This window comes from Fundulus heteroclitus, chromosome 22 (assembly GCF_011125445.2).
Source record: "Fundulus heteroclitus isolate FHET01 chromosome 22, MU-UCD_Fhet_4.1, whole genome shotgun sequence".
Lineage (NCBI taxonomy): Eukaryota > Metazoa > Chordata > Actinopteri > Cyprinodontiformes > Fundulidae > Fundulus > Fundulus heteroclitus.
In genome coordinates this window covers 1,837,535-1,847,654 of record NC_046382.1, presented here as the reverse complement: position 1 = coordinate 1,847,654, position 10,120 = coordinate 1,837,535, and the positions used below count along the sequence as shown (strand labels likewise).

At 38.4% G+C, this 10,120-nt stretch overlaps 3 long non-coding RNA genes across 3 annotated transcripts; all 3 read right to left on the bottom strand.

Moving 5' to 3' along the window:
- Positions 1-2,545: 2,545 nt before the first annotated feature.
- LOC118557096 lies at positions 2,546-3,662 on the bottom strand. The gene is made up of 3 exons (XR_004927589.1): positions 3,619-3,662; positions 3,328-3,455; positions 2,546-3,218 (listed from the first exon to the last, which is right to left on the bottom strand). It is a non-coding gene; the product is annotated as an uncharacterized LOC118557096 (long non-coding RNA).
- Positions 3,663-5,136: 1,474 nt separating this feature from the next.
- On the bottom strand, positions 5,137-5,707 carry LOC118557098. The gene is made up of 3 exons (XR_004927591.1): positions 5,602-5,707; positions 5,313-5,494; positions 5,137-5,172 (listed from the first exon to the last, which is right to left on the bottom strand). It is a non-coding gene; the product is annotated as an uncharacterized LOC118557098 (long non-coding RNA).
- Positions 5,708-5,717: 10 nt separating this feature from the next.
- LOC118557099 lies at positions 5,718-6,117 on the bottom strand. The gene is made up of 3 exons (XR_004927592.1): positions 6,083-6,117; positions 5,859-5,948; positions 5,718-5,739 (listed from the first exon to the last, which is right to left on the bottom strand). It is a non-coding gene; the product is annotated as an uncharacterized LOC118557099 (long non-coding RNA).
- Positions 6,118-10,120: the final 4,003 nt, after the last annotated feature.

Genomic DNA, 10,120 nt, shown 5'->3' with positions numbered 1-10,120 from the left:
CTTGGGTCCCAGAGGTTCTGAGTTCAACTCCCACAGACTACCATTCTGGGTCCCTGAGCAAGACACTTAACCCAGATTGCTCCCCTGGCGCCGCACAGTGGCAGCCCACTGCTCACCAAGGGGATGGGTAAAGATGCAGAAGTGAATTTATCCATTGTGAGATCAATAAAGTTCTATTATTATTATAAATTATAAAGCAGCGCCCGATCTGATGAACGTTGAATTGAGACTTTTTTCCCACTTTGAAAAAGTTTGCATTTGAACTTACCAGCAACAGAGACCTATCAATTTTTACCTTCTGCAACATTCCAAACACATTTCTTACATCATATATCTGAAGAGTAGATAACAGCTTCTCCTTACCTACATCTTCTCAGACAATTAAATTATTTCCCTAACAATAGTGAGTTGTCGATGTTTAAATGTGCAGTAAATCTTAATACATAAGGAGCATGGAGGACCCAATACTGTACTTTGAGTAAGATGGTGACACCAAAACTGAATTGTTTCATGAGTGGTTGTCCATTTCATCACTCAAATGAGAACCACATACTATTGGTATATACTAGTAAGACTAATAAAGAACAGCAGATAAAACTTTAAGATATGTTAAGGCCTATATTAAATTAATTTTACGACCATATCAACAGATTAAATACTTTTTACTTTTTTGGTGTACCAAATTACCCTCGTAATGAAGTAATATTTTATGGATTAAGTCCCTGGTGATAAGAATGTCTAGCTCCGCCCCTGGTTTGCACTAATTTACTAATAGACAGTGTGGAAATCTTTGTACAATAAAAGCAATGTAAATAGTGTTCCTCGGTTGTATTTGTCGTAATTCTAATTCTAGAAGTAGAAATAGTGAAATAAATAGCACTATCATTTTGTGAAATCCTAATTACGCTATTATAAATAAGTAAAAGTCTAAACAAAATATAGCAGTTGTTTAGGCAGCATATAGTGTTGTTGTGTTGTATATCTTATAAAAGAAATATCACCTGCTATTTATACCTGAACTGCATCAGAGGGTCAACAAAAAAATTAAACAATAATAGCAACGAAATATTGGTAAAAGGGAAACCCTCACCTTTTCTTTTCAGGCAGCTGTGGCTAAGAATCAGAATTTTTAATAGTCTACAGTCTTTGCTTTTCCATCTTTCCAGCCGGCTTCAGAACTCCAGCCTGGCACAAAATATTTAGTTTTATAAAACAGATTAGGTTTCTGTTGATAAATGCATTATACTTCAGAATTAGATGCTATTTTGAGATGCTAACGTTGGTTACTTACATTTCTCAAGTTCCATAAATCAAAACTCTCTCGCCTGCTTCTTTACAGAACTGCACTCAGCAGCTTTCACCTATTTTACTGCAGATAATTAGTTTCTTAACTGGGACTAGTTCCGTGGCCTAGTATTAATTGTGGTAACCACAGTATTCCTGTATGATAACTGTAAAACTGAAATTTCCGCTCCAAGCAAGCACGCACACGGACAGACTAGAAAACAGCCAATCAGAAAGAGGGAAGGCGGGATTTAAAGCAGTATAACCAATGACAGTGGAGTTAAACAGCACAGAGCACAGTCAAGTGTGCTGCAGATTTAAAGGGGCAGGACCACTGAGGTATATTATACACTGGAGTGCTGATTTTGCCGAAAAACTGAAGTGACTGGCCGCCATCTTGCTACTCCCTACTCTCACATAATCCCATAGGATTTGGTTGCAACAACAAGCAGTTTTCTGACTGTGTGAAAATATTTCACAGGTAATTCTACAGTCAGTGGATGTACTAACACTATTAACTACTAGGAAATTAGGTGCTGAAATATTTTACATGTTATTCATATTAAATATATATATATGTATATATAAGTATGTGTATATATGTATATATATATATATATATATATATATATATGTATACACATATGTAAATATATGTTTTTGTACATTGTTATTTATATATTTAGAAATGTTAAACATATATATTTAAATGAATAAAATGCTAAATATATCAGCACATAACTTTCTCAGTACTTGATATTTTTAGAACATAACATAAAAGTATATGGCATTTGACATTTTAAAAGTCTTAAGCCCCCTCTGAACATGAGAAAATCCGATGCTGTAGCGCACATATTCCCTAGTTACTGGGGGGAAATAGGGAGTACCAATATGGCGGCTGGTGGCTTCACAGCGACTCGTTCAAACAGACGGTGATTAGCACTCCAGTGTATAATATAGCTCAGTGGGCAGGACAGATTGGCCAGCGTGAGGCAGCGGAGCTGGGAGCTGCGAGAGGAAAAGTAGGGCAGAGTGAGGGTACGTTATGTGGATCATGTAACCAGCCACGGTAGATCTAAATTATTATTCTTTTGGACATGCACCATGCACACACACACCAACAAACACGCACACATAAAAAAAAAAAAAAAAAAAAAAAAAAAAAAACCCTGACAAAAGGGCACTTTGGGCACCAAGGGCAAAGGGGCAGGTGCTCAAGCCCCCTCCGCCCCCCCCCCTCTGCACGTCCCTGTGACCGAGTATCATCTGTTGCATCATAACTGTCTACAATGTTATCAGTTTCAGCTTCATTCTCAATGTTCTCAGCATGTTTACAGTTTAAATGTTTCCTGAAACCTGAAAAGGAACTAAGAACACGACAACATCCTCCCTGAGCACATTTTAGGCGAAGTGATTTACCTGGATATAAACCATGAATCAACCGCAAATGCCTCACAAGGGCATTGGTTCCCACAAAATGAGAGTGGCAAACAAAACAAATCAGGCCCATGATATCAATTAAGACTGAGTGACATGGGAAAATCACTCAAAATACAGATAGAAGAGCTTTTAGTGAAAAGTGACAAATATGTTGCCAACCTGGAGTCATCTATTAACTAGTGCAGCAGCCTGGCCCTAACCTCAGCAACACGTGGGTTCTCCCGGACTTGACCAATATCTATGTTGTAAATGGTTGTCTGAATGAAGGTGAACATGTTGTGGAGCATCTGGTTGTACATGGTACCAAATACAAAGTGTGCTTTAAAGAGTTCGTCAAAAGCTCCTAGGGTACTGGATGACTTGCACGGTATGACCTGCTTGTCCAGAATAATGAAGAACTCATGGATGGTGCTCCTCTTCATCCCAACAGCAAGAAGATACGGTTTAGTGGTGCATTTGATTGCATCAACATGTTCTTGAATACTTGTTCCACTCTGAGGATAAAGAATAATTCAAAATTAAAAGTTGAAAAGCACAGATTAAAACAGTCCCAATCTCTTATTGCCATCTGTAAAGATAATACTCATAAGCAATAACACAAACCTTCTTGAACACGACAAGTTGTTTCTCAGCTTGGGCTGCTGACACCTTGCCTGGTCTTCTCCGGCCTTGGGCTGAAGGAGGTATCAGGTGGAGGAGGAGGATAATGGATGAAAGATCACTGTCCCAGCCTGTATTTGGAAATAACAGCAAAATGTTTCATAAATTGTTACATACAATGTTATAATTTAAAAACATCAGTATTTTGAATTACAGCTGTACCAAAAAAAGACGAGGAAATAAAAACAGGAAAAGAAATCAACCCCCTAAAAAAATAAAATAAACCACACTAACCAAGTGTAAGAGTGTCATCAATTTCCTCTTCATCCGGTGTAGCTTCACCACAATGGATAAGCTCATCAAGGTCACTTGTAGAAGGGAGAGCCTTACACTGCTGAATGACCCTTTGCTTGAATGTTGTTGGCCACCTAGATAGAGAAAAAAGTTATTTATGATAAAGAAATTCAAACACCCATAGATAGTGAGAAACAGACAAGATCCATGTTAATGTATAAGAATAATAAAAACTAAGTGTCACAAATATCAAGGAACCATTTTGCCATTGGCATACTATCATGGCAATGCCAAATCTCAGAATTCCCCACTTTAAGGTAAGTATAGATGTGACAAGGAATGAAAACAATGGCCAATTGGAAGACCTCATCATCCTCAGCTGAAACCACTACTGTTGTGACTAACCTTTCCATAAATCTTGCAGCTACATCTTCTCCAAACTGCAGGACGAAATCTTGCTCAATCTGTAACAGAAAAATGAAATACCACAAGCTTTTTAAATTGGGCCTGACTGGAAAAATATTATGTTTTATATTTAGCAGTTGAGCAGATACAGTATGTATGTATACACCTAAATGTATGGATGTGCAAACAGTTGAAAATTATATTTATTCAATTCAAGAGATTGAGAGAGAGATATGTTGCTGTTAACAGTAATTCATACTGAAAGGACAATTACATGTTTTAATGCAAAAAATTCAATTACCAGGCCTTTGACATCTTTGAAGCGGGGAAATTCAGTCAAGACATCTGAGGATTTCTCTACATCGAGGACCATACTGCGACGATGTTGAAATGTCATTTTCATCTTCTGCTTGATAGTAGCCTCGTCAGTACAGTATCTCATTAAGGCCATGGCCTCCTTGCATTGCTCTTCACTTAATGTCATCTCAGGACTAAAGGAAGCCTCTCTTCTGGCTGCTGGTCCTCCAGTCAGCTGACGTGATGATCCTCTGCTTTCTGATGAAGCACTTTTCCTCTGTATAGTTTTAAGCTGCCATGCCAGATAGCCACTGTCGCTTTCACCATCATAGAAATGTTCCTTCAAAAATACAAAAGGTTTATTAGTTCCAACAGCAGTAAGATAGTTGAAATTAGGAAGTTATATTAATGTAAAACTGGATCATTGGTGTGGAAAATGCACCATTTTCATTTTCAAAATCATGCACATAATCATTTGATCTCAGTCTGCAAACCCTTTATAAAGCTTACATATCCATTTTTAGAGTAGGGATCCATCAAGTACGGGAAGAGCTGAACTATGCCTCTAGCGTACATCTCTCTCACATTCCGTGGTGGGGCCATCCTGACAAGAGTAAACTCAATACTGTTAAATTACATACTTCCAATGATTTCACAGCAAAGCCAATAACAAGAACATAATAAATGTTATCAGGTCTCACAGACACAACTAAATTACCCATGTGCTTCTGTCATATCAGCCACAAGTATGTTGACCATTTGTCGGCGTGAGGAGTCGGTCAGGCTTTTAGTGCGGTGGTACTCTTTGATGATATGGTCGCCCCCAGGTCTCCTTAGCGCCAATTCAACCACCTGTGAATGGACAAGCCTTTCACAACTGACAATACATACACTTAAAAATCTAACAAAACATGGTAACTCCCAGAGTAATGAATTATACATACTGTATCTGCTCAACTGCTAATGAAAAAAGATTTCCTACACCAACTTACACGTTTGGCCTCTTCATCTGCCCTCTGTCGCTTTCTGGGTGGACTGTCACTCTCCTCCAGTATGATTGTGTCATCTGAGTTGCAGGACACGATTTCGAGAATGACTGTGTCATCACCACTACTAGTAGACAGTGCACTGGAATTTGCTTCTTGGGAACTGCTGGGTAAAGTTTCCTTGAAATCTAAAGTTCAGGAGAAAGAGACAGGACAGAATAATACCAATTTGTGTTTAACAATCAAAAAGTTGAGTTCATCATTACATTCCATGAATTATAGTGAGCAACTATACCGTCATCAAACTTGATGGTTAGTATGCCAGTATTGGGCTGCTGCGCTATGTCAGAGAAGACCTCTGCATCCACTTCAGTTCCTGTTTCATCAAAAACCTTGACACCACTGACTGGTGGAACTGAGAACTTCAAGAAAGCTATGACCAAAAAAACAAAACAAGATTTCCATCGATACAAAAAAACACACCAACACGCTTAGTTATTTTAGTTTTATCAACGGTGTGTAACTGACAGTGTTATTCTGCGTACGACTTACCAGAATTTAAGAATTCCTCAAGGCTTGGCTCTTTTATCTTGACATATTTCTGTGTATTGTAGATTCTGGTTTTGATCAACATGATGGTATCTGCAAAGACAGCAAACTCATATCAACATTATGATCCACAACACTACAAGCTGACAACCTGAAATTTGCCTATTTCAGCTTAAAATCACAAACACAATTCAATTTTCTATCAAATACATAAACTTATTACTTACCACCAGAGCACAACAGTACATTACAGAACAGTCTGAAATAAAAAAAGAAAAGGGAAAAAAATATGCATATTAGGTAAACCTGATATTCTCAGAGAAAATTAAAACCCATGAAAGATGTATTTGTAACATAGCCTAAATGTTTTAAAATAGTTTTCTCCCAAAAATGTCATTAGTAGCCATGATACTGGACACATGATTCGGCATATTTTAATATTCATTGTGTATTTTATTACATATCCTGTGTCTTTTGCAAAATACCCATAATACATACCATATACCATATACAAGAATATTCCAAATATTGTTAAGCCTACTATGAATATTAAAATATGCCAAATCATGTGTCCGGTATCATGCCTACATGTATGACGTTTGCAGAAACCTCCCCGTGAAAATCAGTTTAGTATCCAGTTTATGATGCGCTGACACTTCATCATCAGACAGATTAGAGTGGAGCGGGTGACCTGTCCAAGATGGCGGCCATATTTCTTGCGCCTCAGCAGCCAATGCGGCGTAAACTCTTTATATGTCTGTCTACTCTTTCAATGACTGTCTACAGCAGCTGACTGAGCCTCTTGGAGCCGCGGCTCGGTTCACGTTAACGGGGGTCGACTCCGTGCATTCCGCTCAGGCTGCTGGTGAACCAGCGGGTCCAATGAGCATGTCCGTCACATGTCCCGGTATGGTCGACCAAATTGTGACGTGACGCTAAAGCGATTTGCTCCGGCTCAAATATCAGGGTTTCCCGCAGCGCTATCTTGGCGGGATATTTAGGCCCTATTAGGGCTCGGGATCCGCGTTGCATTATGGGACGTGGCGGCCATATTGACAGCAACGCAACGTTAAAATACCTCTGACATAACGTTGTTGAACGAAGAGACGTAGAAGTAGAGTTGAGAAAGAATAGATAGAAAAAATATGTTAAAATCCCGAAAAGGATCTGAAATTTACCGGGACACACTAAATAGAGAAATCAGGGACCGGTATGTTGACAAAATCAGCATTATTATAGAGCGCCGACGACCACTTGTTGCCACTGTTTTGCATATCGGACGTCTTCGGCTACCTAGTTTGTGGTGTGAGCGCCTATACTTCAGAACAGTTACAAAGCTACAAGTCCTTGGAGTCTCATGTGCAGTTCACGAATGGATGGGTTCAGGAGCGGCAGATCATAAAGCCAGCAAACAGTGGGAACACAGCAACTCGTTCAAAGGTAAGCTGTGCTCAGACGGGCTCTGGCACCTGCTAACCGTCAGTGCTAACAACCACTCACACATGTAATGTACTTTTAACTAGCTACTATGTGTTTCAAAGGTTTAGTTAGTAACGTTAACTGCCAGCCCTCCCTAAACCCTCCGGGTTTCTCACGTATTTGAGCCTTTTCCCGCTGCCGTTTTAGTATTTATGTGCATGTATGTGGTGTCGCGGCTGAAGGAAAGAAACAATGTAGGCTATTAAATAAAACCGTGCATCTTTAACTTACCAGAATGAAAATGCAGGGAACATACTCTCATTGACATCGGGATACTGTGGAAAGTTATGATCGGTAGTCTTAAAGCCGCGATCCAAGCGAGCCGACAACTTCATTGCGCTTGCTGTCTCTCCCGTGGTTGCGCCTCCAGGCAGGAAAGCGGTGGAAAGTTAACCCATTTTCTATGTTTTTCCCATGGCGATCATGTGTTGCGCTGTTACAACCCACAACACAGCAACGGTTTACCATGGTTGAAATGAAGTTACGGTAAAATTAATCAAATTAAAACACGGCTGAGAGAGGGAGTACAGTATGCGGTAGTCATAGGCAGTAGTCTGAGTAGCGGGGGCGGAGCCACGGAGGCTTTCAATATGGCGGCCACACAAAGTAATACGTCATGACGACCAAGCCCTATATGTATTCTTCAGTTTTTGAAAAAGGTTCATCCAGTACTGTGCACGACATTTCCTTAAGAAATCCCACCAGCTGTTGATGAGCTGGCTGTGGGTGCTGGATCCCACAATGAAGTAGTTTTCAGGATAGCTGTCATCAAGACGCAAAAATCTTTGAATGTCTTTCATTGTACCATTCTCTGTCTCCATGTCGATATGAATTCTGGCTGTGGTACCCCCTCTGTTACTGCTGGAAGAAAATATCCAGCAGTAACTTTTGGACAGCACCATCCATGTATTCAGCTTTAGAGATGCCAACCTGTAAACACAGCAGAGATTTTGTTATTGTTTTTTCAAGTTTTTTATTTTAAACAAAATCTAAAAATAACATAATTTATTCTTTCTAAAAATTGAGCACGTTACTTATGCTAAATGTGAGAAGCTAAATATTCCAAATTCAAAGTTTTTAAATATTTAAATTTTGAGTGTCAGATCAAATGCACAGGCATTCTAAGATGTAAAAGGGAACATTCATTTTCTGGCTGTATTTTTAATGAAGCTATCTTAATACTGGTCCTCCTACCTTAATGTTTTTGTTTATGGGAATTTTAAAAAGTACTTTTACAGAATTCCCATCAGAAGGAGAATAGCTGCTGTTTAAAATTGTGATTTAAGGTTAGACTGGATCAATGTTAAAATTGCTTAAACCTTGACTGCAATGGAACAATGTTGTTGATTAAGATTTGTTTTCTTTTCTGAGTAAGTTTAAAGACATCAGAAAAAACAAATGGAACAACAAATAAACTGAGAACAATGGTGCCTTGCTGCCAGGAGCTTTCATTGATAGATTCTGATATTAATTTTTGAATTTGCAGCAATGATAATCGATTATCAGTTTTTGCTTTCCCCCTTATTAAAGCATGTCAGTAGTTGACTGGGTTTATTAATGAAGTTCATATTAATAGTTGTCCTTCACTGGCTTGTGAATTGTCCCATTAGAAAGCTCTGTATTCATATCTTTGTTTTGACACAATAAAATATGGATAAATGTAGCTTTATCTAGCCTCACTTTCATTGTGTAGAATACAAATACTTTTAATTAGCCTTACAAGTGTCGGATTAAAATTTATTTTAATCATATTTGATTAAAATACATAAAGGCATAGATAGGTACATTTGCAGTCACAGGCCCTGTTTACAGAGTACTTGAACGGTGTAATTCCCATGCCGTACCACTAGTAGCGCTGTGATTTTTGAAGCTCCGCGTCAAATTGCCCAGAAGAAGAAAACAGCGGCTGGCGGAAGACTGTTTCGGCTGCAAACTGTTGTAAATAAACCCACAGCTATAGCTGAAAGTCCCCCTAAGCAACAGTTAAACCTTGTAGTGTGTAAATGGAGAGTACAAAGGCAACGCAAGCCTGTTTTCACCGTGTAAACAGAGCCAGAGACTGTACTACAGTAATGCAAGTGTATCCAAAGCAGAGTTGTTAACTATAAATAACTGCCGAATTGGTCAAATTTCAAGTAGAGGACTTGCTGTATATTTATGACTTACCTTGTCACTCCTCAGTGCAGAAATACATTCCTCCGACAAATGACGACTTCTTAAAAAGTAATAAAAGACGCCCCTCCGTCTCTCCTCTTCTCCATGACACTCAAATATCCCGCGAGCTGATGCCGGGTTATGTTGCGTTGTTATGAGACGAAAATTATGTCGTTTAAGCAAGATAAGTCTCTCATTAAAACAAGAAACTTTGCCGTTAAAGGGAGAAAGTTATATAGTTATAGGAAGTTGCCTTGTCAGCCGTCGTGCGGCATGTTTACAGTGTCCTCCACAGATGGATCTCATGGCTGATCCAAGGTCGGTGGTGTGGGCGAGAACCCGATAGGGGGCGTGGTCAATTTGCATATTTTCGAAACATTTAGATATAACATTTAACATTTAGATATAGATTTAACATTTAGATATAGATTTAACATTTACATTTAACATTTAGATATAGATTTAACATTTAGATTTAAATTTAACATTTAGATATAGATTTAGCATTTAGATTTAAATTTAACATTTAGATTTAAATTTAACATTTAGATATAGATTTAACATTTAGATTTAAATTTAACATTTAGATATAGATTTAACATTTACATTTAACATTTAACATTTAGATATAG